General features: G+C 42.9%; 1 pseudogene; it reads left to right on the forward strand.

Moving 5' to 3' along the window:
• Nucleotides 1–594: 594 nt before the first annotated feature.
• LOC137269950 (transmembrane channel-like protein 3) lies at nt 595–22,610 on the forward strand (annotated as a pseudogene).
• The last annotated feature ends 1,542 nt before the right edge of the window (nt 22,611–24,152 follow it).

Genomic DNA, 24,152 nt, shown 5'->3' on the forward strand with positions numbered 1-24,152 from the left:
AATCATAATCAAAACATCATACCAACTCGGTGAGGTTTTTGCCAAGTTTTGTCCTAATGATAAAAAAGTTGTTGAACAAACTATCATTAGAATATTTGCACAGTTCACTGTTTATTACGAGGGAGGAGTGCAGAGAAAGGCACAGCCAGGTGTTCGAGAAGCACGGGCACAAGTGCCGAGAAAGTTATTCATTAACCTCTGCTGTGCTGTCCCCACGCTTTCTCGCACACCTGGCTGTCACTTTCTCTGCACTCCTCCCTCGTAACCAATAGTGAACTGTGTCAATATTTTAATGATAGTTTCTTAAACAACTGCTTCATTTTAAGGAAAGATATTCTGCAAAAACGTCACAGAGTTGGTATTATGTACGCCTACACCCGTACAGTGTTTATACGTGTTTACGCAGTGTACATCAGATTGCATAGTAACTGCTTGTGCTTTGCAGCCGGGCTTTCAGTGTCGTAGTTAAACAAGTACCTGCAGCCGGAAAATAACATATCTCGAGCTTAAAACTTGGTTTCGGCGCCTGGGTTATGCACAGTAATATATGTTTTATTTGTAGTCGGCACCAATCAGCTGAAGCAGTCAACCACAATGGAGATGAGAGTAGAGACGCAGCCTCTGACTCGCTCCCCAACCAGCGTCAGTGTCTACAACAGTGTCAGCAACACCGCCTTCAGCGACAACATCACCCGGGAAGGTATCCCAACACCCGTTCTTTGCTGTTGGACTCACTGTTTTGATGAATTATACTCTATCTACCGAGGGACACCTCTTTCTGATAAATAACTGAATGACACTCTTTTTGATAAATGATACATAATCTTGTTGCCGGAACACCTTTTGATAAATGACAAATGAACACTCTGTTTGACAAATCATACACTATATGATGAACGGAACTCTTTTTTTTATATGACTAAATGACCTCATTTTGATCGATAGTTCATCAAAGATGAACGGCACATTTTTTATATATGACTGAATGGTACAGAGACTGTTTTTTGAGATATAGTGTAACCCTCAAACATCTCTAATACACCAGGCAACACTCAAACACTGGGGAGATGTCGTGTTACCCTCAAACATCTCCAATACATTAGGCACCAGTCAAACATTGGGGATATATGATTTGACCCTCAAACATCTCTAATACACCAGGCAACACTCAAACACTGGGGAGATGTCGTGTTACCCTCAAACATCTCCAATACATTAGGCACCAGTCACACATTGGGGATATATGATGTGACCCTCAAACACCAGGCGCCATTCAAACACCTTCGCCCTGCAAATACAGTATCTCGTAATATCACTAAACTACGCCCCCATATTGAAAGCTCTAAATCCTACAGGAAACAAAGAATAAGGGTCTAGCGAGACATCATGTGCCCCTTGGAGTGCTCTTTCATCTCACTGAAATGAGATGGACTTTCTGTGCCCACCGGGACGAGGGGTAGTCCACTGGTTAAAGCGTTCGTTCGTCTTGCCGAAGACCCGGGTTCGATTCCCCACACGTACACAATGTGTGAAGCCCATTTATGTTGCCTCGCGACTTAATGTTGCGGGAATATTGCTAAAAGCGGCGCAAAACCATACTCACTCATTCACTTTGAGTTCCAGATGACCCCCAGGTCAGCTACCAACCCTCCCCTGAGCCCCGACACCGACAGGAACGCAAGACCTTGGATGAGGTCATTTACCGCATTCGCTATTCCCACGAAAAACAAAGGTAGATCTTTTCTCTCAGCTGCCTGAATGTTAAGTAACTTTATACCTTCTGAGCTTCCTTAAACTTTTTCGAGTTCTTCGCTGAAACTAAATCCAGCTAAAACCTCGAGCGAATGAGCCGACAAGAGCCACCTTTGTGTGAAACACAAAAATCTGGATTACAACTGGTCCTCAGCAACCCATGCTTGTCTGAAAGTGCGAATAACGGGATCGGGTGGTCAGACGCGCTGACTTGGTTAACACATGTCTTCATATCTCAAGTGCATTTGGGAACCGATGACATGTGTCAACCAAGTCAGCGAGCCTGACCATCCGTTAGTTGCCTCTTACGACAAGCATGGTCGCCTTTTATGTCAAGCATGGGTTGCTGAAGGTCTATTCTACCCCGGACCTTCACGGCTGTGTACTTGAGGACGACGTGGGAGACAGAAGTTCCTAGCTGTACAGCTGATGTATTTTGAGTGCATCTGGTAATAAACAAAAACAGTTCCAGCCTATTTCTGTAAACCAGTGAAAATGGTCGATAAACACTTACGGGACAATCCAGTGACATTCTTCACAATGTAAAGACCTAGCTGTCAATCAGAGGTGAAGGTTACGTCTCTTACTTGTGCCAGGATCCTCTGACAGTCGTTTCAAATCAACAATTCGTCCCATTCATGATCCTTGAATTGTAGCAATATGTCCATGGTCGTGCATGGGCTTTTCTCCCGCATCACCAGATGAGATAACCTACTGCATAAAGCAACATAAACTCACTCACTCACTCACTCACTCACTCACTCACTCACTGATGGCAGCTTCGACTGGTCGAACGACATCGAGGCGGTGAATTCAGGGGAGATGGATGCAAGGGGATCGGTACATCAGGACTTCCTCAACAAGCTGAGAGAACAGCCCCTCCATATTCAGCAGAAACTAAGGCTATCCAGGTATTAACACACGTCTCCACAACAGATGCTTTCTACTTGTTGGGAAAAGCCTTCAAATGGTAATCTTGGGCGGTCTGGTAGCCTGGTGGTTAAATCGTTGGCTTGTCACGGCAAGAGCCGGGTTTGAATCCCCAAATGAATACAATGTATGAAGTCTATTTCTGGTGTCCCCCGTCGTGATATTGCTGGAATATTGCTCAAAAGGGCGAAAGTCCACACTCACTCAGCTGGAAAACCACAGACAGGCAAGTACCCTTCTTCAGTGAACCAAGTTCTGTGTATAGTCAACTTCTTTATTGCAGTGACGTCACTTCATCACTTGCTTGATAACGGTGTTAGTACCTATATCAAAACGTTGCACCCATTGCAAAAAAGAAGTTGACTACCCATAGACCTTGGTTTTCCTTCACCTATACAACTTCTAAAATGCTTTTCAAAGAGGAACTTTTTTCAGTGTACCACATACAGGCAGTTGTCTTAAGTTCTGTTGGAAACCAAACATAGTCAAGTACTTTCCGCCACAGAACCACCATGCAGAGATTTCAACAAGAATATACAATTAAACCCTGACAGTGAAAGACAACTTAACAACGCAATTCAAACCTCACACCTTCATTTCATCAATATTTTGATCTACACACCTATATGTGCTATTTTAAACAATAATGGCATGGGTTTTTTTTTCCAAAAAATGATAACATTTTTTCTGTCCCCATCTACAGATATCTCAGAGACAATCTTGATGCAGATTCCATGTACACAAGCTTTAAAAGCCGATCAAAGAAATCACGGGTAAGAATACAAATAACTTAATAACAAGTTTTAGAGACATAAAGTGATTGATAATCAGTGATGACGTCACTGTTCTCTGTAAGGACAAACATGCCCCCTTCCACCGGCATTATCTGCAACTTATATGATGTTTTATGACGCACCTGTTTGTGGAAACCACGAGATAATTCGGTCCTGTAGATGTTGCGACATTGAAATGTATCTTCATTCATGTGTTTTAGGTTGCAAGGATCTACGGGGACTTTGGAATCGGATTTTGGAGAAAGAACATAACTAAAATTTCTGGTAGGTAGAACAGATCCTGACATACATGACATACATTCAAAAGATAAAGCATGTGTTTTATGCGCATGTACCAGGGACTGGCGAAGATTCTGATCTCCAACTAATTGTCGTAAGAGTCATACAGTAAATGTAGTTTTACGCCGCACTCGGCAATATTTCAGTTATATTCGCTTTTATGTTATGATATCTGTTTCCAAAACTAATTCATGAAATGTTTGCTCCCCTCGCAGCCTACCACGGCAGCAACGTCGCCTCCTACTTTCTCTTCCTGAGGTTCCTCACCTACCTCAACATAATCATTGCCCTGCTTCTTCTCGCTTTCATCAGTATGCCACAGGTAGGAAAATTCTCTTTCAGTTTCAACGGGTTAGGCAAATGCTGTCATCATGGTACCACAGGTACAAACAGGCAGACCCTACCTCAGTATGCCATATGTAGGCTTGCACGTCAGTATTCAGGTAGAAACACATTTTCGTCAGTCTACAGCTGTAAGGTCCATGCCTTCATTAATATACCAAACCAGACACTAGGACTGTAATGATGGATTGTTAGTGTTGAGTCTCCGATAGCAATTAATTGATGCTAGAAATGAAAAACCATGGATGCACTGATAGTATGTGTGACTATCGATAGTTTAGTAACTGACTTCCGTTGACAAATATTTGTGTTGTACTTTTACTTTCTTATTGCTCACCCCTGGAAGATACTGCAGTGTAATATTTTTACGGCAATATTAGTTTAGTGTAATATTTTTACGGCAATATTACACTAGATGTATGACGTCATAAGGGTTCAGAGTTATGACGTCACAATGCTAATGTCGCTATCGCAGTAGTACTGGGCCTTGTTTGACTCGAGGAAAAGAGGGAGTCTTCACACTGTAGCCTCAGTTTCTGTCAGTTTGTGTTGGATGTAATAAACACAATAGTAACCTCGCTTCTGCGAAATACCATCCTCGCTTTCGCTCGTTTGATACCAAATCATTCACTCGTTTAATAAATATGGTATAACACGGAAGGTCGTTTGTTTGAGTGCAGGTGCAGACTTGAAGCTTCATTGAGTTTACGTTTTATCTGCTTAGGTGACGTTTCTGTCAGGTATTAAAAGAGACTGAAACTACTTCAACTAGTTTTTATTTCAAATAAACTGTACTTTCATTTGGAAAGACTTCAAGTGAGACAATTCAAGGAGTAAAAACTACCACTATCGCAGTAGCATGCTGTAATAGATTATCGCCATAGCTGTTATCCCCTCAATAGTCACCCCTTCTAGATACCTGTTAGGTAAACACTATCACTAATCACCAGTGTACCAGAGGTAGGTAATGAGTATGCCACAGGTAGATTACGTTTTCGCAAGTCTTCTGAACGAACATAGAAAGGTCAGTATAAAAATCACAGAATATACAATTCAATCTTTACAAGTTACCTCAGATCTGTGCAATATAGATCACCATTATTCTGGAATATTTCCCAGGTAGCGATGCCGTCCGTATTTTAGATTTCTACCATCCACGTCTGTTTCAGATTCTGTCAGGGGATGCAACTATCCCAGGCGACGTGGTGGGATATTTTGTACGTATATCATACATAGTTGATAAATGCATAGTTTATTGCGTGAAGATCCTGGGTAGAATTGGTCTTTAGCAACCCATACTTGTCGTAAAAGGCGGGATCAGGTGATCAGGCTCGCTGACTTCGTCGATACGTCATCGTGACATAATTGCGCATGATGTTGGTCACTCGATTGCTCACCCAGGCTCAGTTATTTACATAATATTTGAATATCGTTGAGATATTACTGAGTGCAACAAACAACAAGCAAAACAAATCATTCCTGTGTGCCAGATCGCCGGATGATCAGGGCCGGTTGCACAAACCTATCTTAAGCCTATGTTAAATCTTTGGATGTGTGATCAGCTATGCGTCAAGGTGGCATAGCGGAACAGAGCCCTGGTATTGTTCAGATACCACTGACAATAACATAGTAATTTGTTGTGGCACAGTGCGCGCTCACCTTTTAAACAACACAGTTGCAACTTTTGTTTTGTTGCATAGAGAAACGTTTCGGTGTATGTTCTTACACTACGATGAAGCTAAAAGCAATGACGAGTAAATAGTACTTCATTGCCGGCAAACCATCGTCTAGAATGCCGATAATGTTTAAGGCTCGGAGGCTATGTATTCACGTAGGATAGAGACTGTGTGTCGTGAGAAAACAACTGTATGACGTTTTGAATGTCGCGTGTTTTGACAGGGTGAACTTTCCACAAGCGTGATGTTCTACGGGGCGTACAGCAACACAACATGGGGGTACTATGAACGACCAATGGCGTACTTCCTCACCTGGGGTTCGGTCAACCTGCTGTCTTTTATTGTCATAATTCTCAGGTAAAACTACTTTGTTCATGTTGTCAAGGTGATAGAAATGCGGTTGTTAAATTGCGTGTTTGTTTAAAATGAAACAGGTTTTGGTTGAGTCGTACAAATTTTAACCTATAATTCCTGTCAGCCCATGGTTTAACTTAAAACATTTTAAGAGCACTTTTACACCACAGGAATATTGTCTTACTGGATTGTGGTTCTGGAAAGAGTTTGGGGGATTTGGTTACGAAACCAGCTGTTAAAAAAGTGCATATCCAGTAGACAGCCATTGAAGGACCAAGCAGAACCTAGCCATTCTCTGTTTGAATAGCGCAACACCAATGCCAGGAAAAGTACATCTTTGTGTACCTTGTCTTTTACCCCAACAAAATCTGTTTCCATAAATCAAGATCTTCTCTGGGCTCTACATATTATGTTTTGCCAAAGTGTTAAACGTTTGCGGTGTGCATCTCTATGGGCCATCCAGTTGACAGCGGACATGTGCCGAAGCGGTGTAGGTTCGGTTACTCGGTTAGAACTGGTCTACCGGGATCGGGTGTTTAGGCTCGCTGCCGTGGTTGACCCATCATCGTAATCCTATTGTGTAGGTCCTGCTCTTGATCACTGGATTGTCTGGTCCAGACTCGATTAAGTATTGGCCGCCGCCATATAATTCGAAAACTGCTGAGTGCGGAGTGAAGCAACAGGCAAACAAATGTTGACACACCTCACTCATGCTTTAGATAGTCTGAACGCATAGTTCTGACTTCCTGATGCTGTTGTATTGAGTTATTTTATGGTAAGACAAGGTTCCATCTCCAGCATGCTGTTTCGGTTCCGGAGAACCAAACACAGCAGCTCTGACGAGGAGATGACGTACACCTGGCGTCTCTTTACGTCATGGGACTACGCCGTGTATGAGAAGCAGGGAGCCAGTGACCGGAAGGAAGCCATTAAAACGGAAATGCTGGTAAGGGGAAGTAACTCTAAACGAGTGCCAAAAGGACTCGCTGAACACAGGAGAATGCTATTTCTATTATGTTGTATGAATTGCGTGGATTGAGTGATCATTAACTGTATGCTTCTTTGTGTTATGTACATATTGACATTGAAAAATGTCACACCTCATATTTTCGTATCTTCACAAAGTCAAGAAAGCATTAGACATTTAACCGTCACATGTGTCAATACGTCAGACAGGCATAGTTTTTCCTGTGTGATTGAATTTTGATTGAGGTGACCAAGCAAATTTTCTTGATGCAAGAAAGAGCACATGATCCCTTCAAATCCCAATTAAAACTGCGGCCAGTGAGTGAGTGAGTTAAGATTTTAAGTTACATCGTCAACATTTCAGCCATCGTAAGTAACTCAAGATATAGATTTGTAATAATTAAAGGTAGATTCGCCGCCAGGCTTACTTTTGCTTTTGCGCATAGAAAACACAAAGGACGGTCAGAGAAAAGAATAGCAGAATCTTCACTCCTTCATAGCGGTTTAAGCGCTTGAAATTGATACGAGGCACATAAAGTAAATGTGCATACAAAAAATGAAAATCTAAATTAATCAAACCTGTGTAGACACATAAGGATTTAAACTCAGAGGCTACTGACATGTAATCAACATGCAACATGCATGCACGTGCCGTGTTCCGTGACGTCAGTGGTTTCGTCCTTGAGAGGTGGAATACGTTGCTGCACGTGCATTCCACGAAAGAGATACAGAGCAAATGAATGCCACATAATACTGTCACTTTAGAATGTTCAATTTCCGCCCTTTGCGATCGTTCAAAATATTAAACGGCTACTGAAACGCAAAGCATGCCAAGGCTAGCGTCTGCACACCGTCAAGAAGCCATTGGGATGGTCCATGGGAGAATGTCTCAACGACAAGTGGTTGCACATTTCCTCTGCCACCGGAACACCATTTCTGCTTTGGTGAGACGCTACCAGAACACAAAAGACGTCGTCCATCGGCAACGTTCTGGACGTCCACGTGCAACGATGCCAAGACAGGACAGATGGATAAGGGTGACCCACCTTCCCCACAGGCTTCAGACTTCGCCGAATTCACCCCCAACACAGTTCGACAACGTATACGTCATCACGGGATCAGACCAGGACGTCCCGCCATACGACCTACGTCAACAACGGCATCGACAAGCTCGCCGAATGTGGTACTGAAATCATGTCCACAGACCCTGGTTTTGGTGTAGAAATGTTGTTTTTACAGATGAGTCCAGGTATAACATTTCCCATTAACGCGTGGGAGAACAGGCCTGTGTCTTGGAGAGGAATGGATGTGGTTCCGTGATGGTCTGGGGTGGGATAACAGCACGCCCTTTGGTAATTGTTCAGGGCAACCTTACTGGTGTGGGCTACAGGGATAAGATTCGTCGACCTGTGGCAATTTCTTTTCTGCAAAGTCATAGCCCTGGGTCAACATTCCAACGGGACAGTGCCCGCCCTCTTGCAACACCACAACGTTGACTTAATGCCTTGGCCTGCAAATTCACCGGAACTCTCCCCGATAGAACATGTTTTGGACGAGATGGATCTTCATCATCCGCCAGATAACGTCCTTGACCTTGCAACAGAACTTCAGAGGATCTGTCGTGACATGTTTGATAGGTTCTATGCGTCGTCGATGCACTGCTGTTCTTAATGCCGATGGTGGACATACCCGTTACTGAGCTTTTGACATGATCGTTTGACCCGTGCCCCGCTTGTGGACTAGTGACGTCATTGTGCTTGACTTTTCAATTGAAATGCTCCCGGATTGTTATGCTCTCATGATCCTTTCATTAAAGTTTATATGTACCTTTGACATTGTTATCGTACTTATCAACTGGGATAATATTTTGACAGTGCACAGTTTTTTTATGTGACAAGTATATTTCCTTGCACTCGTAGTAAGCGTATTATATCAACATAATCAACTGATTTTAGGAACTTGTGCGGGAAGACAGAGGGAAGAACAAAAGAAAACAGCGTGGGCTGTGCTCAAGGTAATGATGACTGTGATATCTGATGCTGCTTGGTAGTGTTGATGATGTTGCTGGTCATGCTGCCGTTGATGAGTGATGTTCTGTTGATGATGCTGATAAACACATGTCCTGTAGGGCATTTGTGCATTTTCCACAGACTGTACTGAAATACCGTCAACAACTGTGGTACCCTAAGTGAATTTGCAAATGCAGTCTCTGTACATTCGGTATGCCCCCGTGAACATTCGTGACCGACTCGTGTTATTCCGGGACAAACCGAATAGCGAGACGGTCCTTCTCGGAGGTTACGGAAAGAGGCGAGTGGAGAGGAATGCCCCCTTGAAGCGGCTGGATTAGGTCATGAGGAAACCATGTTTGATGCAAGTGAGTGAGTTAGGTTTGGTTGTTGGGTGTTAGTTGATTTTTACGCCGCGTTTTGCATTATTTCTGCAATATCACAGTGGCTTACAGCTGAAATGGGCTCCACACATTATACCAATGTGGAAAATCAAACCCGAGTCTTCAGTGTGACGAACGACCGCTCTACCTACTAGGCTACCTCTTGGCCCTAACTGATGAAAGGCGACTAACAAAAGAAACATGTCAGTGCTTGTTAATATTAATGTAGAGAATGAAAACACATTATGTACAACATTTTCGTCCCCGCTGGCGAAGGTGTATGTTGGTGATACTGAGGGTGGTGGTGAATCTGTTGGTGATGGCGGTGTTGGGAGGCAGTGGCTACCTCATCTTCCTTGTGGCCAACATCAAAGAGACGCCGATACCCTTACCAGATTTCTTCAGCGATTTCCTGGATAGATACGAGGTAAGTGGGATCGGTGGCCACTCAAGAGAACACTTCTTGGTCACGGAACCACAGGCTGATAGAGTGAGCATGGACCTCATGCTGACATTGTACGCCACATGCTTGTTTCCTAAAGGGTTATCCAGCGACTTACATCCTCCGAAGCCAGGGGTATATTTCAAGAACATGTAATCAGAGTTTGTCCGTTGGTTTGTTGTTTAACGCCGCACTGTGTAGATCGATGATCATGATGTTTATCACCGGATAGTCCAGTGCACACTCTAGTATTCACAGTCCACCGCCATATAGCTGAGATATTCCTGAGTCCGGTGTGGAATAACAAACAAACAGAACGATTAAGATGATCTTAAAACTGAATTCAGATATTATGCATTAATATACCACCCCCAAAAAAGAAACGCAGAGGCGATTTGTACTTTTCAAAATCTACTAATTACCTATTGTGATGAAACAATCGTGCTAATCTGTAACAAACGCGTTGATAACATGATTTTACACAATTGCACATGTAAAAATCTATGTTACCTGAAAATGTTGATTTTGATGAGATTTTTTTCAAAGACTGGAAAGGCATCGCCACAACGCAACTGAAATCCGGCACCTTCCAGTTGAAACTGTGCACCAAAGAGCAGTCACTGTTTGGCAATAAAACTCCAGATTACTTTCAGAAAATAGCATTCGGTTTGAAGGAGTTTCAAGGTGAAATCAATACGTCACGCCTTGACTCTGCGACTCGCAACATCGCGATTGAAAGAATGCATGCTGGAGATTACCAATCTTCTGTGCGAGGAGTTTCAATGTTAGTCTGAGCAAGATATCATGACTTGCAGCTCGCTGCAACCAACAAATGACCGCCCCTGTAGTGGCAGACCTCGAGTTGCCCAAGATCGGTATATCCGGGTACTACAATTGCGTGACAATTTGTGGACGAATTATACATGTTTGAAAATACAACATATTCGTAACAAATGTCTCGTCTATGCGTTTCTTTTTCCGGATAGTATATTTCTTATGATTGCACTTGTGTATTGCAGCTGCCCCTAGTGGTTGCAGGTCTGAAGTTGATTGTTCCTCTTGTGTTCAGCCAGTTGATCAGGTTGGAACAGTGGCACCCAAGAACGGAGTTGAAACTGACCCTGGGCAGGTAAAAGGGCATATCCAACATTAAGATTGATGATTTGATGATGGTTAGAATGGGTCTTCTGCAACCAGTGCTTGTTGTCTGTGAAAACCCGTCTGGGAATCTGTCTTCAGTATCCATGATCTTAGTTAGATCGGATCGGATGATTTAGGCTTGTTGAGCGAGATATTCTCTGGGATTGACCAAAGTGTACACTACGTCGGTTTTCGACCCATACTCTTGGCATTTCGTGACAAAGCTGAAACAGGTGAAAAAGCGGTGAAGATCCGGGTTAGAATTGATCTTCATTAACCTATGTTTGTCGTAAGAGGTGACTAACGGGATCGAGTTATCAGGCTCGCTGACTTGGTTCAGACATGTCAGAGTATCCCAGTTGCGTAGATCGATGCTCATGCATTTGACCGCTGGTTTTTCTGGATTATTTACAAACCGCCGCCATAAAGCTGGAACATGTGCTGAGTGTTGCGTAAAACAACAGTCAATGATTGTCCAAAGCGACTGAGGAGCCAAACTTGGGAACTTGACTGAATTAGGAAAAATTGTGGATGCCCGTACCGTACTCCGTCACTTCATAATCTTTTATCGTCAACAGGACGACGTTGTTCTACATCGCCAGCCTCATCGTCTTTGTCGTGTCACTGTATGACGTCACAACCGAATGTATTGCCGACACTGCAAACTCCACCATAGAGCAGGTAATCTGTATGTCATGCTAAGAGTCTGTATGTCATGCTAAGAGTCTGTATGTCATGCTGAGGCACCGGTAGTCCTAAATGCATGAAATAGACAGCCCTCCCGAAACTCTTCAAGGTATCCCAGCAGGTTCCTCCAACGGGTCATCTGGTGACGCTGACTAATTTAGCGAGGTACTAGTGCCGCCTTAAGATGCTGTAGGGGCTTGTGGTTGCTTGCTCGTCACGCAGAAGACCCGCGTTCGATTCCCCTCATGGCCACAATGTGCAAAGTCTATTTCTAGTGTACCCACTATGATATTGCTGGAATATTGCTGAAAGCGGCTCCCTCACCGTTGATCCATCCAGGGTATAGTGGATATTTATCAGAACGCATACCCTGGAGATATCGAGGATGTCATGTGCCTAAATAACGATAAAACAGATTTAGTCAGCTTTACATCTCGAAGGTTAATATGGCACATCACAAGAAGTCCTGAAAGTTTCGATTTGAATGTAACTTTAGAGGCTAAGTGTTCATGGCAAACATTGATCACTGTTTTCATGTGTTACTGTGTTTGTTTCCAAAGAGAAACGCCTCGGAGTTCTGTTGCTGGGAAAACGAGGTTGGAGAGCAAGTGTTTAAAGTGCTTATCCTCGATCTGGGCTTCGTCCTCGTTGTGGGACTCATATTTGACGTTCTTCGAGCTGTTATTGTGAAGTCTTGTGGCCGCTTAAAGGTATTTTCAATTTCATATGTACTATGCATCATCTCACCAACATCGTCTCACCCAAATATGTGTACCGTGCCAGGACATCGTCTCACCCATAGATATCTACTGTGCCAGAACATCGTCTCACCCATAGATATCTACTGTGCCAGAACATCGTCTCACCCATAGATATCTACTGTGCCAGAACATCGTCTCACCCATAGATATCTACTGTGCCAGAACAGCGTCTCACTCACATATGTGTACTATGCCAGGACATCGTCTCACCCACATATGTGTACTATGGTAGGACATCGTCTCACCCACATTGGTGTACTATGCCAGGACATCGTCTCACTCACATATGTGTACTATGCCAGGACATCGTCTCACTCACATATGTGTACTATGGTAGGACATCGTCTCACCCACATTGGTGTACTATGCCAGGACATCGTCTCACCCACATATGTGTACTGTGCTAGGACATCGTCTCACTCACAGATGTGTACTATGCTAGGACATCGTCTCACTCACATATGTGTACTATGGTAGGACATCGTCTCACCCACATATGTGTACTATGCCAGGACATCGTCTCACCCACATATGTGTACTATGCTAGGACATCGTCTCACCCACATTGGTGTACTATGCCAGGACATCGTCTCACCCACATATGTGTACTGTGCTAGGACATCGTCTCACTCACAGATGTGTACTATGCTAGGACATCGTCTCACTCACATATGTGTACTATGGTAGGACATCGTCTCACCCACATATGTGTACTATGCCAGGACATCGTCTCACCCACATATGTGTACTATGCTAGGACATCGTCTCACCCACATTGGTGTACTATGCCAGGACATCGTCTCACTCACAGATGTGTACTATGCTAGGACATCGTCTCACTCACATATGTGTACTATGCTAGGACATCGTCTCACCCACATATGTGTACTATGCCAGGGCATCGTCTCACCCACATTGGTGTACTGTGCTAGGACATCGTCCCACATATGTGTACTATGCCAGGGCATCGTCTCACCCACATTGGTGTACTATGCTAGGACATCGTCCCACATATGTGTACTATGCCAGGACATCGTCCCACATATGTGTACTATGCTAGGACATCGTCACACTCACATATGTGTACTATGCCAGGACATCGTCTCACCCACATTGGTGTACTATGCCAGGACATCCTCTCACCCACATTGGTGTACTGTGCTATGACATCGTCGCACTCACATATGTGTACTATGCTAGGACATCGTCTCACTCACATATGTGTACTATGCTAGGACATCGTCTCACCCACATATGTGTACTATGCCGGGACATCGTCTCACCCACATATGTGTACTATGCCAGGACATCGTCTCACCCACATTGGTGCACTGTGGTAGGACATCGTCTCACCCACATATGTGTACTATGCCAGGACATCGTCTCACCCACATTGGTGTACTGTGCTAGGACATCGTCGCACTCACATATGTGTATTATGCCAGGACATCGTCTCAACCTCATGTCTACACAGCACGAAGACACCTTTCAACCCCATGTCTGCTTTACACAAGGACACCCGTTAAAACACATGTCTGCACCGCATGAGGACACCCTTTTCAACCCCGTTTCTGCACATCACGAAGACACCCTTTCAACCACACGTCTGCAGACCATGCAGACACCCTTTCAACCACATGTGTGTAGAGCACGAATAACACCATTTCAATCTATATCTGCACAGAACGAAGACACCCTTTCAATCTATGCCTGCACAGCGCGAGGACATCCTTTAACCACTTAATAGTAATTGTGTTTTCTCTGTGTTGTACAGTATCGCGAGATGGACGTAGCTTCTGGGGTGTTAGATCTCACCTATGGTCAAGCGCTGGTCTGGCTCGGTCTCTACTTCTGTCCATTCCTGGCACTGGCGGGCGTTGTCAAACTTGTCATCCTCTTTTACTTCCAATATGTCATTGCCCGCACGTGCTACGTGGCGCCAAGAAAGGTGTTCCGAGCCTCGAGATCCGGGAACTTCTACATGTTCATTCTACTTCTCAACCTCTTCTTCGCTCTCTTTCCCCTGGGATACGCCGTCATAGAGTGAGTCCAGAAAAATATTACCCATGGTTACATTTGCGTAGATTGATGTTCATGCTGTTGGTCACTGGATTGTCTGGACCAGAGCTGATTAATTACAAACCGCCGTCACATAGCTTGAACATTACTTTAGTGCAGCTTTAAACAACAAACCAAAGAACATCTGTGGACCTACCATTTCTGGATTGGAGTGTCCTTAGATGTATACTGCCATTGGGTACTTTTAGGGACCATGTAATAATGTTGAAGGACGTTGAATTACACACATGCAAGCACAGCTTTTCAGATTAATTTGAAATACATACGATTATGCATAATTTGAATAATTTCAAACATGACTTACATAATATTTACGTCAAAATCTGAAACCACTGCTAGGTTGAAATGAGTGAGTGAGTTCAGTTTTACTCCGCACTCATAAATTTTACAGCTTTATTGTAAATAATCAAGTCTAGACCAAACAATCCAGTGATCAACATCATGAGCTTCGAGCTGCGCAGTTTCGAACTGATGACATATGTTAACCATGCCAGCGACTCCGATAAAAAAACAACAAAAGCAACTCCCCAAAGCAATTTGCGTTCTCCGTCTACCTTTACATGTATATCAAAATTGGCAGCAAAACTGCCCTACACATCGGATCCTCAGGCCTGAAGGGGTGCGGCATCCGACATTCATCGGATCCCACTTGATCCGGATGTCAAAGTGTTCTAACTTCGGATCCGAGTTTATCCATTTATGAAAGCGATGCTCAATGTTTCGTAAATTCGGATACCACGGAAATCCGAAATTAACGCCTCTTCTTTTCCTCAAAGTGGTCTCAGACCTTCCAAACTTCGGGCATTCCGCTCACACAAAGCACACACGCCATGATAATATTAGCGGCGTTAAACCCAACTAACTCACTCACATATTTTTCAGACTTCAGCCATCCGATGACTGCGGTCCGTTTCAGCTGGAGCGACATGTTTATGACGTCATCGCCTCACGCGTGGGAAACCTCCCTGATTGGCTGCACGACGCTCTGGATTACATTGCAACACCCTCTGTCATTATCGCCGTCATAATACTCCTGCTGTGAGTTACACTCATAATATTGGTTACGATAGCAACCAACCGTAAAGATTCGGATTATAACGGGTCTTCAGAGACCAATGCTTAACTTCAGCGGTGATCGGTGATATGGTCCACAGACATGGTTGATCCATGTAATAATTGCATTCCGTTTGCGAGGACGGTGGGGTAGCCTAGTGGTTAAAGAGTTCACTCGCCACGCTGAAGACCCTGGTTCGATTCCCACATGGTTAAAATGTGTAAAGCCCATAGATGATGTCCCCGGCTGGGATATTGTGGAAATCTTGCTGAAGTCGGCGTAAAATTAAATTCACTCCATTTGCAAGATCGATCCTGATGATGTCAATCATTGTATTGCCCGACACAGACTTCACTCACAGCCCGCCCTTAATGCTGGAATAATGTCGAGTGTGTCGCTAACCAACAAAAAACACCATAAAACAGGCAATAAACGTTACGGAAATTTTTACGAATGTACGATTTGAAATTTATCGCTTCCTGCACCAAACGAACGACACGCTTGTAGCTTCACATCTAGAATTGTTTTTATCATCAATAGAAGTCTGGGTATACAACTGATTCTATAAGTCTATGGCGACGTGTTTTTATCATCAATAGAAGTTTGGGTATACAACTGGTTCTATAAGTCTATGGTGACGTGTGGTAGCCAAGGGGTTAAGGCGTTCGCTCGTCATTCCAAAGACACGGGTTAGATTTCCCAGATGGGTACAATCACCCATTTGTGTTGCAAAATAGTGCATTAAAGTTGCGCAAAGAAGCAGTCTGTCGTATATTTGATCAAATGGTAGAAAGCTCGCTAACCGTGTTGCTGGTATAAAAGATCAAATTTCGCCAGGGATTCCTTTAGTGACCTCAGTTGAAGCTATTGAACACAACGAAACAAAACTTTAGTGACATGTTTTCGATGTTCATGATGTCAGTCTCTCGACTGTCTGCTCTGATTCACGTCACAGACGTCGGTTGCCTCCATGCAGCACGTGGTCCTTGTCTCACCCCGTCATCGATTTTGTATCACCGGAAGGTGTCCCGATGTAGTCTTTTGTTCACTCTCGTATATCTTGCAAGTGGATGGCTCATGAATTACAGGACAACCAGATCTTGTGATAAACAAAGACAACATCGACATCTCTGTTCCCGACCGTTTAAAATTCGAAATGTAAACATCACTCGTTTATTGCTCATTTTCAAAAAATAATCCACCGTCGGTGGTACATGAGTATAACAAAGAAGTACATACAAAATGTACAAGATGACTAAATGATACGTCAATAAAAGTGTTTACAAACAATCTTAATGAATTTCGATATATTTTTAAGCTTAGATATTTGACATGGAACAACTTGACGGAATTTTGACGAATTTGGCCAGGAACAATATGGTTCTTTAATCTATGATTTATTTTTGTCTGCAAAATAACTACATTTAAATAAATAGTTAAATTCATATCCAATCAAATGTGTATCACATAAGTTACAAAATCTTTTTTCTTTTGGGTTTTTTGCCATATCCTGTGGGAAACTTATGCTCGCATGTCCTAAATTAATATCTGGGAAAAGTAGATGTTGTTCGAATTTTGAGAGCGCTTCAGAACCCTCTTTAGAGGAATCATATCGCTCGTCCATGTTTGTAAAAAATTGTCTTTTAAGACTGATTCAACACTGGAAATGATTCACGTTGTCACAAGCATCAGGCAATCCACACTTACCGAGAATATGTTTGAGACATGGATATTTGATGTTTTGTTTTGCTTAGTAACATATTAAAGAATAAAAGCTGCTATTTTGTTTTTTAGATGTGAGAATGTCAATTTACACAAATACGAAATTAGTCGTTTCGAAATTTGGAGCTCAATAGGTTGTCTACCAAGTTTCCTGTACATCATGAAATGAGGTGTGTTATACTTTAAACCTGTCGCTAATTTTAGACATTTTCGATATACTCTATCATGTCAGTCTTTCATGTCCCCATATTTCACATCCATACATCAATATTGGTTCTACTAATCTATCAAATGCAGAAAGGAGCAGGTTTAGTGAGAATTTACCGCGCTTCAATAGTGCTACCTTGGTATGTAGGTCAGCGTATTCACGTGGTACATTGGTAGTTCCTCGGTGAATATACGTCCATATGAACTGGTATTAACCTCCGGAAAATCTTTAATTGCATGCAAGCGTCATATACATTACGGTAATACCGTTATACAACGTTCATTGGACTAGTTTATTGCATCGAGAACATTGACCCTGTTGCGCCAACAACTTACTTTGACCGAGGCTGTCTGTACTGTTTATACTGACTAAGAGCCGACCAGTACTTGTACACATTAATACCAAGGGCCAGACAGGGACCAACAAGTACTATATTTCAACTTAGGGCGGATACTTGAACCGCAACACCTCAGAGGCGGCTTCACCAAGAAAGAAAGCGGGCGGGAAAAATTGGCGATAAAGATTTTATTCACTGACTGAAATGTTAATAATAAGATCACTTGGCGAGTCTCAAAAATATGAAGATCGAATGGTTTTCATTCGGAATTAAAGAAAATGTATGTAAAGAAAGATCAAACTGGTCATGAGTTCAAAGGTAAAAAAATATATATATATACTTTTTTATCAAACCAGGGCATATATTTCCACACTGAGAGAAGAAAACGTTGTGTTTGTTCCCGTTGGAATGAACATTGAGACAGCGATGGATATGAGAAACACAGAAGAAAACTACGGACAGTCTCATAAGTGACACCGAAATGAACTCATCAACAACCTAATTTGCACCTGGTTGCGTCTTAAATGGCGTCATGCCTTGAATGACTCAAATGAAATACTGTTCATTGCGCAAAACCATCTTCTCTCACTCAATGCCAGGCTGAAACTTATCTTTCAAAATACATATTTACCACAAAAAATAAAAACGCCCCTTTCTGCCGATCCCCATAAAATAGAGCCTAGATAATCTTTGGTTTCCCAAAACCTGATGCTATCAGGACTTACGTTGAATTAAACGTTGGTAAATATCTTATACCTGGATGACAGACTTAATCAGTGTAAGACTGAAATGGAAAAGAAACGTCGCCGGAGACTGTGTAGACGTCCAATATCTTCATGTTGAACTAGCCCTAGTTGCTGTGTTCAGAAAACAAGTGAACCATTGCCATTCGAGCCGGCAATTTATGTCTGAATGCATGCATGATGCATGATGCAGGTGCATCTCGATTTCAGTGTACGAACTCTTCCCTTTCCATTAACAAAAACATTTCTCACCTCAATCTCAAGTGATATTCAACTGGGCAAAACAGACTATATGACCACGATTCATGACTTCCTCAAACTCGACTTCCAGTCTATATTTAAAAAATAGCATAAAATACTCCATTGATGCTACAATATTACGACGTTTCTTTTGTCCTTCAGTATATATCGGTTCTCTAATGTGCGGTAGGTTATCCGTCAAATGCCGTTACTGACACTAATACTTACTTACCTACTTAGCCCCGATTCCCCTCGTGGGACACAGGCCGTATTCTCCAGATCTCCCCGTCCTGGGCTTTCCACTCCGGCTGGTGCCAGATGAATCCTGTTTTCTTTTTATCACCATCGAAGGCGCGTCGTAGGTATTTTTCGGCCTGCTCCCCCTTTTCCCCCTGAGTATACCATGTTAGCTTAAATACTGTTAACTCATGATGTAATACCACCTGTCCTGATTGACACCTGGTTTATCCAAATTCTGTCGACCCGGACACTTGCTTCTGACTCAACATAAAACGTTCAGGACTTTAATATTGAATTGACAGGTTTGATTTTACGCTGCTTTTGGTAATATGCCGGTAAAACATGACAGGGGACACCAGAAATGGGCTCATCTACCGTTCACAAACCAAATGGGTTTGCTCACTGCCGTGCACCGCCTACTTCTCGTAAACGTGTTCTCTGCGCCGGTCCCACTTATTCTTGTTTGCAGTAATATAAGACATTTATACACGCACTTTTCCTTCAGACTCCTTCTCTTCTACTACATGGCGCGGTCCTCGTCTTATAAAGAGGTTGGCAAGCAGCTCAGGAAACAGCTGACTATGGTAAGTACATGCCACTTCAGGATTATGTCGTCATCCACCCTTCGTGTTATAGCGAGAGGTCTGGGTCACAATTGTTTTCCATTGTTGACTGTGATGATAGCAGTAAAATTATAATTGCAAATAAAGTATCTGTGTAGGGTGACACTAGAAATTCTTGAATGATAAGTCTTGGACTTAAGGGGTGAATCTCCCAACAATATTCAGTTCCAGCATCCGCATGCTTCGTCGAGTCTTCTAAAGAGCTATGTTTCTCTTCAAATTCAAAAGAAATGTATCATAACATCCAGTCTAAGTAAACTTTGACTCAGTTTTATTCGTTACACTCCACCACTGAGTCCAACAAACCCGACTAGAAGGTCGTGTCAGGTAACCTTTGAGCGACCTATGACCGTCCAATCAAACGCGAGACGGTTAATTAGATTTAACCAATCAGATAACAGCTACTATTTAGGGATCGGAGGGGCTTTCAAAATATTCAGGTCACTGACACAGATCTCTCCACAAACAAAAATCTGCATATAACCGTTATTTGACCTGCAGTATATACGCTTTGGGGTTTCTGTTGACATGGTTACCATTAGCTAATATTTCCGAAAGCTAAACACTATTTTCAGCGACTGTTTACTCACCGTTGTCATCGTTGTACGTACGTCGTGTGCATCACCCGGAATCGAGCATACGCTAATTAGCATTCGGAATCGTTTGGGTGCGAACCTTTTTGAGATAAAAGTTCAAAAAGTATGTGCGAATGTCCACTTTCGCGATTTGGTAAGCTGCGTTCTTATAGGTCAATCTCAAGGGTTACCTGACGCGACCTCCCGTAAGGTTTTGTTGGACTCAGTGGTGGAGTGTAACGAAACGTTCAGATTTTAAACAGACCACATCTTTGTATATTATCACACTAGATCCTAAAGAGTAGAATTCTTGTGGCATAATTTTGACATCTTCGGATAATGAACCTGTCTAGGTTAATATGTGCACAGTTCAGTTCAGATGAAGTCCTGTTGTAGAAAATGGCGTCGACGCACTCACTTTGTCGGGCGTGATTCTAAACCATTGTGTTTCATGAGAAACATCTGGTTTGCAGGAAAGAACGGTGGAGAAAAAGAGGATCTTTCTAAAAGCAAGGGCTCTTCAAGGTAAATGGTAAACAAGAATTGTGCATCATGGTAAACTGTCAATGGTGCAGGGTTATGTAGTCCCACGTAACTTCCATACTTCCATAGTTAAGAAAAAAACAAAAAACAGCGGTCGTTTTCACAGGGGCCGGAGGCCTAATATTACTCCAGTATTGTAAGTTTTTCAGATACCGGAACCCTACTAATTTGCCAGTATTGCAAGTATTTCAGGGACCGGAACCCGACTGTTGTGCCAGTATTGCAAGTTTTTCAGGGACCGGAACCCTACCAATGTGCCAGTATTGCAAGTTTTTTTTATCAACTGAATGTTGCTGAACGCCGCAACCCGCAATAGTATTCCCCACAACATTCCCATGGCACGTGACAATACAGACCATATCAAAGACCCATAAAGATCCTCATTAGAATTGGTCTTCGCGACTGTGATGAGAGGCGACTGACGCGTTCGAGTTTACAGGTTGAAACTTGGGACCATGATCATGCTAATCACTGGATTGTCTGGTCCGGACTCAATTATATACAGACCACCGCCATAGACCTGTAACATTTTGTTAAACAAACAAAATAAAACATCAGCCAGTGAGTGAAAACACGTCCGCCGCCATTGGGGCTAGATGGTCGCCATCTAAATATAAGTGTGTGTGAGTTTAGTCAGCGGGCCTGACCACCCGATCCTGCAAGTCGCCTCCCATGACAAGCATAGTCACCTTTTGTGGCATGCATGGGATGCTGAGGACGTAATCTACCCCGGATCTTCATGGGTCCATCTAACAAAAACACTCGCTGACCTTGTTCACACACGTCATCGAAACTCAATGATCGATGCTCATGCTGTTAATCACCGGATTGTCTTATGCTTCCTTATTTACTAACCAACGTCTTGCATGTCGATCAAACCTCTTGCCTCTCACATAAAACTTGCAACCTTTATAAAACTGCAGTCTGCAGATGCACGAACGAAAAATGCACACACTTCTGACAAACATGATACGATAAATAACCAATGTACAAGATACTGGTGTATGGTATTGCATGACGCTCACTCAAGCATACAACTATCCATCTGGACAACTTCAAGCGGTGCCTTTAAAAACCTTATAAAGGTTTCAAGTACATCTAACAACATTTTATGAATCCCAAATATAACATGTTTCATTTGACCATTTTATACGAGACATTGTGCATTCACGGCTTTCTGCCTTTGGAACCGTGCCAATTTACTCTTATCATGGGGGTACACAAACTGTGCAGTTGTCCGACTTCGTGAGACTGGAACATAGCAAAACCAATTTGCTTGGGCAGGGTCGTAGTCTGACTTTTCTTGGTGGGCGGTGGACAGTTCCTACGTTAATAGAGCGTTATGTCAATACTTTGAAGCAGAAAATGTAATCTGTAAGAAAATGCTAAGGAAGCAGTTGCCCCGCTGCCCCCTGGTCTACCTGCCCTGTTGATGTTGACAGATACTTTGCATAATAATAAAACATAAAACAGCTGCATTTGTATCATTTTCTGGCTGAGGCCGACTACCTTTTGGGGCGACCCTCGCATGCTGTTTATAATTACGTAAGTGCATATAACATCTCACCTAATGACAGTTAGTATCAGTTAGCCTGATACATGTCTCTTAATCTAATGATACATATTGTGCTGTTGCATTTAATACCGTCTATTTTCTTCACAGGCCGTTCCCTATCAAGACCGTCAGATGCTGCAAGCGTTTCGAGCGTGTTTACTGACACAACCCCATAATTCACCTGTGAGTGAACTTAAATTAATGCCCAGTAGACGTGTCTGCATCGTCTGGTCTGGTCGGAAAGCGAGTTGAGTAGTTGAAAATCATGGCGAATCAGGTCACAGGATTGTTGCACGACTAAGGGAGGTAACTCGTCTGTGTGATAATGATAAAACAGAAGACAACAAAGGAAAGCCAAAGTGAACTACGATGAGTGAGTGAGTTTTTCGCTTTCAGCAATATTCCAGCAATGTCACGGCGGGGGACACCAGGATCGGGCTTCACACATTGTGCCCATGTGGGAATCGAACTCGGGTCTTCGGCGTTACGATGGAAATGATGTGAAATTTCTTCTATATGATCCAGGACAGTGACCACGTGATTACTTCAGAATAAACCAAGGTTTGTTTTTAATGCGATCAGAATTGAAATTACATTGTAACCCGGAACTTCACGGGTCAAGCGATGGTGTAAATTATGATAACTGAACGACACAAGTAAATGAATACATATGCTGATGTATGACATTTCATGTTCAGAATAAACAGGCTTACTATGTGATTCAGAATAAACAGGGCTTACTATGTGATTCAGAATAAACAGGGCTTACGAAGTGATTCAGAATAAACAGGGCGCACTAAGTGATTCAGAATAAACAGGGCTTACGAAGTGATTTTGAAACAAGCAAGGAGTACTAGGTGATTCAGAATAAACAGGGCGTACTAAGTGATTCAGAATAAACAGGGCTTACTATGTGATTCAGAATAAACAGGGCTTACGAAGTGATTTTGAAACAAGCAAGGAGTACTAGGTGATTCAGAATAAACAGGGCGTACTAAGTGATTCAGAATAAACAGGGCGTACTAAGTGATTCAGAACAAACAGGGCTTACGAAGTGATTCAGAATAAACAGGGCTTACGAAGTGATTTTGAAACTAACAAGGAGTACTAGGTGATTCAGAACAAACAGGGCGTACTAAGTGATTCAGAATAAACAGGGCTTACGAAGTGATTCAGAACAAACAGGGCTTACTAAGTGATTCAGAATAAACAGGGCTTACGAAGTGATTTTGAAACTAACAAGGAGTACTAGGTGATTCAGAATAAACAGGGCGTACTAAGTGATTCAGAACAAACAGGGCTTACTAAGTGACGGAAGGGGATTACCCACATGACGTCAAACGATGATAGAGAGGTGAGTGTGGTTAGGTTTACGCCGCACTCAGCAATGTTCCAGCTATATGGCGACGGCCTTTAAATAATCGAGTCTGCACCAGACAATCTAGTGATCAACAGCATGAGCATCGACCTACGCAATTGGGATACGATGTCAGCAAGGTCAGCAGGCTTGACCACTCGATCCCGTTAATCGCCTGTTACGACAAGCATGGGTTAGGGAAGATCATGTCTAGCCCTCATCTTCACGGGTGTGATAGGAATGGGGTAGTTCTAGTTACCCATTAATGAAATAAATGCAAAACCACCATTACGATATCGGACATTCAAACAGGCCGTATAGACACAAAACAGGCCTAAAACGACAAGCCCCCACTAGCTAA

This window comes from Haliotis asinina, unplaced genomic scaffold (assembly GCF_037392515.1).
Source record: "Haliotis asinina isolate JCU_RB_2024 unplaced genomic scaffold, JCU_Hal_asi_v2 scaffold_20, whole genome shotgun sequence".
Lineage (NCBI taxonomy): Eukaryota > Metazoa > Mollusca > Gastropoda > Lepetellida > Haliotidae > Haliotis > Haliotis asinina.